Source organism: Peromyscus leucopus, chromosome 16_21, assembly GCF_004664715.2.
Source record: "Peromyscus leucopus breed LL Stock chromosome 16_21, UCI_PerLeu_2.1, whole genome shotgun sequence".
Taxonomy (NCBI): Eukaryota; Metazoa; Chordata; class Mammalia; order Rodentia; family Cricetidae; genus Peromyscus; species Peromyscus leucopus.
Window position 1 is genome coordinate 17,699,621 of NC_051084.1, and position 5,712 is coordinate 17,705,332.

The following is a 5,712-nucleotide window of genomic DNA, read 5'->3' on the forward strand; positions in this document are numbered from 1 at the left end:
GTTTCCTCTGAGAAGCTTCTGAGTCCTTATCCAAGTGGATCTCAGCTGAATTGTGCTGCTCGAAAACCTGAAAGCTTAACCATCCAGATGCTTCAAGTTTCTGGTCTTCAACCTAACACATCTTTCACTTCAGGCTGTCACTCCCTGGATTAAAGGCATGAGTCACCATGCTTTGCTGTATCCTTGAACACATAGATTTCTGCCTCTGGAATGCTAGGATTAAAGGCATATGCTACCACTGCCTATCCTCATGTTTAATATTGTGGCTTTTCTGTTCTCTGACCCCAGATAAATTTATAAGGGTGCACAATATTTTGGGGAACACAATACCACCAGAGTGTAGTGTGAAGACAACCCCTACCTCTCCACCAGTTTGGACCCTGGTACAAGGTATATTAGCCAGGATGTTAGGGTACTATGGATGCTGAAAGGAATCAGCAAGATAGAGAAGAAAGAGAGATGTGAACTCTGCCCACATGTAGAAATGAGAGGACTAGGACACTGATACTTAGAATGCGGGATATGGGGAAGATGAGCAGTCTTGTCCTCTCTTGGATAGAGGATTGCTGCCATGCCCTGTTATTGAAGGACTCTGGAGTTTGCTGGGAAATGTGTTCCTTGCCTGAGGCAGGTAGTCTGTTCCACAGACACACATGCAGGAAGATCCCCATCACATGCTTCAGAAACCTGACTTATCTGCCCTGTTCCCCTCTTTATGGGCTCTGTTCCTAGTACTGCTTAACAAGAATTAGAGAATCTGCCATGTGCATTTCCTCTGGGATCCAGAGAAGCACACAAGAGACAATGCTCAACTGTGCCTTAGGGCCACAAACACACTCTCACTTGTTTAATGTTCTATTGGAACTGGAGCGAAATCTCTGCCCCCCAGGCATTGTAAAAACATATCTAGACTGTCAATTAATTTAGTTTTACAGAGAATACTATTGATTTTATCCACACCTTTACTCTTTTTTCATTTCTTTCTTTCTTTTTTTTTTTCTTGGTTTTTCAAGACAGGGTTTCTCTGTGTAGCTTTGTGCCTTACCTGGAACTCACTTGGTAGCCCAGGCTGCCCTTGAACTCACAGACATCTGCCTGGCTTTGCCTCCCGAGTGCTGGGATCAAAGGTGTGTGCTGCCGCCACCGCCGCAGCCGCTGCCGCCACCACCACCACCCGGCTACACCTTTACTCTTAATCTCTCCTCTCTCTGACCCTCTCTGTAGACAGGTTTTAACATAGGATTCTTTATTTCAATTTGAAGGGTTTCCATTTTCATTGAAAGTGATTGAGTGCTCTAAAATCCTATGCGTATGCTTTATGTAACTACTATGACATCCTCTTGAGACTTAAGCAGTTCATTCTCAGATATTGCCCAAATTATATATTCCACATATCTTTCTTTACATCAACCTACTTCCTGTCTGAAATTCAAATACTTAGTTGAAATTTCTGTAGAATGGCATTAACATAGTCGTCTTTGTCCATCCTTTGTAATAATACTTTTTTAATTAATTCATTTATTTATTAGATTTTAATGACCTCCTTTAGAGACAGGGTCTCTGCGTATAACCCAGGTTGATCTTGAAGTTGCAGAAACTTCTCTTGGCAGGGCTCCTCCTGCTGGTATTACTGGCATATTACAGCCCCTAGAGCTGTCAGAAACCAGGCTTGGACACTAACTAAATTGGTGAGAACACCACACACATAATTTGGACAATGACAAAACACTCCCTAATTGTGTCAGTGAATGTCCAATACAGAAGACAATGACACCTGACTCAAACACAGAACTGAGAACGAATGTAATTCCTTTAGAAGCATGAACCTAAAGATCTCTTAAGGGAATATCAGACTCAAGCCTGAACAGGCTGACCACCATCATGAAAGAACAGCACAGACACTGGACACAGCCTAAGAAAGGCCTGAGATCCTTTGTTCACAGGTCCTGGTGAACAGGTTTATTGAGAGAAAAGGGATGAGGAGCTAGCAAGATGACACAGGTGGGAAAGGACTATGTGAGAGCCCAGGGTGGAAGGATCAACAATTGTGCACACACCTGCTTCACATGTCTCCACACAGCCTTCAACATCAGGAGAGGTAATGGAGTTAACACAGCACACACGATTCCATAAGGTTCGGAAACTTTATTTTCTCTATCAGGTTTCATGCATTGTTAGTTCAGCAAATCAAATACCCACTCTGAAGGAAGCACAACCATAAAAATGCTTAATTTCAAGAAAAAATGAATGAAGTTGGAGCTCAGAGGAAACTAAAGTTCAGGCAGGCATGGAGGTTTGCCAGCCCAGCCTCTGTTGGAGCAGCAATGATGACTGGGGAAGGAATGGTGATCAGTGTGTGGATGGGACTTATTGCTGCTCAGGCAGGACTGAACTCATCACCTGTTCACACTGTGCTCTCAGGACACAGACACATAGTCACAGTCAGATGCAGGAAAAGAAGTCATCAGGTCTTGAAGCCACAGTGGGAAAAGAGAAAACAGAATAAATCCTGTTAGGCTGAGTACAGCTCTCTTATCCTGTAAAAGAGAAAAACAAGGAAGAAATTCAGATCAGTGTCTTCAATGGTGACATTCAGAACATCTCATCACACATTCAGACTGTCCCAATCCCAGGAGTGACCACAACCCAAAGTTCTATCCTCTGACCTCTTCCTGACACCAGGCCCTTGAGGGTGTCACTTTTTAAAGCTGAAACAGAAAGCAGGACATTAAAGAAACTTTACCTCCCAGTGGAAAGTGATACAAGAGCAGATCAAAGCCTCTGAAGATGGCACTAAATGAGGAAATATGGGCTGCCTGAGAACCTCCATGGCTCCTGTATATACTGCCAAGGGTGTCTCAGGGAAGAGCCCCTAGTACAATGACTGGCAAGCCTGAACAAGGCTGCTTCACCATTTGCCCTTGGAAATAATCCCTTTTATTAGAGGTCATGGAAGCAACAGGATTAAGAGGCCTAGAGGTATCTCCTGGTCCTTATCAGAGAAGTTTCTAGAACTGTGACTACAGATCCAGAGAAAGATGGGGGAAACCTGATAGTAGAATGAACATGAATAAAACGAATTGGATTCCTGGTGATGTGTTCTAAGTAGGGACCATTACATCTGACCTCTGAGGGCTGAGGATCAGGACTCTGCCATCTCTATCATTGCAGTGATAAATCTGTTCATTATTTCCTTCACAATAGAGTTAATGTCAGCACATCAGCACAAGACTGAATAAACAACTGTGTGGAGGAGTCTTTGCTCTCGTGTGACAGGGCACACTCTCAGCTGAACTTGTTATTCCCATGGAGACATGAACTCAGACCCTGCCCTTTCCTTACCTTTAGTCCTCCTCTTCCATAACAGAAAAGTCACCACAGCTCCCATAAACACAGCTCCAAGAACCAGGCCAGTAACAATTGGCATGATGGGGACAGAGGGAGGCTCTGACAGAGAATGGAAAGAACAGTGAGGACTCTGACCTCCAGATTTCAGTCATGACCCTAGTCCAGTTTGACCAAAGGACACCCACTCATTGTAACAGGCTCAGTGATCACACCTACATCTTACCCCATCTCACAGTAATGGGCTCAGGCAGCCCCTCATGGTACACATGACATGTGTATCTCTGCTGCTCCCCAGAAGGCACCACCACAGCTGCCCACTTCTGGAAGGTTCCATCTCCTGCAGGTCTGGTCTCTATGTCATCCATGTCCATAGTCTGATTGCTCCCATCTCTCTGCCAGGTTATGTTGATTATAGTATGATAGAATTTCATGGCCCAGCACCTTAGAGTAGTTTTCCCATCATCTCTGACCTCGTGGGTCACATGTATTTTTGGGATATCTGATGGGAATAAATTGGAATATTGAGGCTTTTTTATTCTTCCTAAAGATCCTATGCAACCTTATTTTGCATGGGTGGGACAGCGGCTAAAAGGAGATATTCAGATCCCACATATCAGCATAATCTCAGAATAAAATGGGATAAGCTATTTCTTTGGAAAGATTCAGAATCAGCATCAGTCAGCATAGAGCAGGAGACTTCTGTGAATACGGACTTCTGGTTTTGACTGGATGGTAACTGAGACTCAGTGACACTGGACTCAGACCTCCAAAGTACATGGACAGTGAACAGGCATGACAGAGATCATGGTTCACAAGGCAAATGGAAGGGAGATGCTGCTTAATTGACAGAGTTATCTATCCCGAGAGAAGGCTTAGGCCTATCAAAGTCACTCTCTCTTATTGAATTAGGAAACCCATGACACTCTTCCCCCTTTGATTTAAGACTGAGTTAGTCTTCAGCTTCTCACTGAGGAGGAGGAATCCTCAGGGGACAGGGGCTTCAGTCTCAGAGCAGATGTGGCAGTTTCTTTCCTTACTTGTTCTCAGCAAAATCTCCTTCCCATACTGCAACATTGGGAGAATAAACTGCACACATTTACAATTCAGTAATTTCTTCACCTGTTTTACAAAATCCGACTCATTCCACTCGTGGCTCAGGTTAGTGGCAGCTTTGCCAACTGTCATCCAAATGCTCCTGTTCACAGTCAGCATAAGGACATCACTGGGTTCAAAGAATAATTTAAATTGTCCATCTCCGTAGTACCCTCCAGGCAGTACATCACAGGACATCAGGATCTTGAGTGTATGATATCCTGTCCAAGACCCAACTCTCAGCCAAGCTCACAGGACCAGGTCCCTTGGGGCCCTCCCACTTGGCCTTTGTAAATGGCCACATTTAGCTTAAATTGTACAAAATATCAGGTCAGTATCCCAAGGCTCTCTACAGCCTAGTCTACATGGGTCCCATTTACGGGAGCAAATCTTGGATATGGGGAACAGGACTGGAGAACTGGAGCAAACCCGTTGCAAGCTTGAAATTAAGGATTTCTGATTCGGGTTAACTCACCACCTTCATTTTCATTGTAGAAGTGAAGCATTTTCTTCATAGCATCCTTGTAGATGTCCATTGAGCTTAGGATGTCCTGTGTCCTCTTCTCCCAATACTCTGGCTCCTGCTGATCCACCCATGGTGCACAGTGCTCCAGTCTTGGAGTCTCTGCTCTGCTGTTGAATCTCTCAACATGAAGATCATCCAAGTAGACATCAAATATGAATTGAGGCTCCAGGAGGTGAGGCCCGGTGATGAGAGCTTGCAAAAAGCTCAGAGAGTGTGAACCTAGGTACAGTGGGCCTTTAGATCTAGAGCACCCCATGTAGTTCCCTATGAAGCTCCCCACATTGCTCCCAGGGGAGAAGGGAAAAGGGGACAGGGGTTATATTATAAAAATAAACCAGGGACCATAAGGTATTGGCTAGGCTAGGCAAGAGACAGATTTTCTTGTGCTGCAGTCCCAGGGGTAGAGTCCTTTTTTCTCCCAGGTTAGGTCCTTTCCCTCCTGACACCCACACTCACCCTTTGGATGCCTGGTCAGGGCCAGGTTGGCCAGGAGCAGCAGGAGGAAAGCCTCTCGAACAAAGGTCTTCATCCTGCTTGAAGAGTGGACACTGAGGTTCTGCTAGTCTCTGTTCATTTTATAATCATGACATGGATGAGGCTGATTGGCTTCTCTAAGAATTCCCAACGGTAGTGATAGAGAGCATTGTGGAAGAGGAACCTCTAGGGCCCTGTTTTCCCAGCTCAGACCCAGCTCTGGGACTTTGGACTCTAAGAGCCGTGTATGGGGACAAGTTGCTTACCCTGGT

General features: G+C 44.9%; 1 pseudogene; it reads right to left on the minus strand.

Moving 5' to 3' along the window:
- Window positions 1–3,285: 3,285 nt before the first annotated feature.
- On the minus strand, window positions 3,286–5,500 carry LOC114682641 (annotated as a pseudogene).
- Window positions 5,501–5,712: the final 212 nt, after the last annotated feature.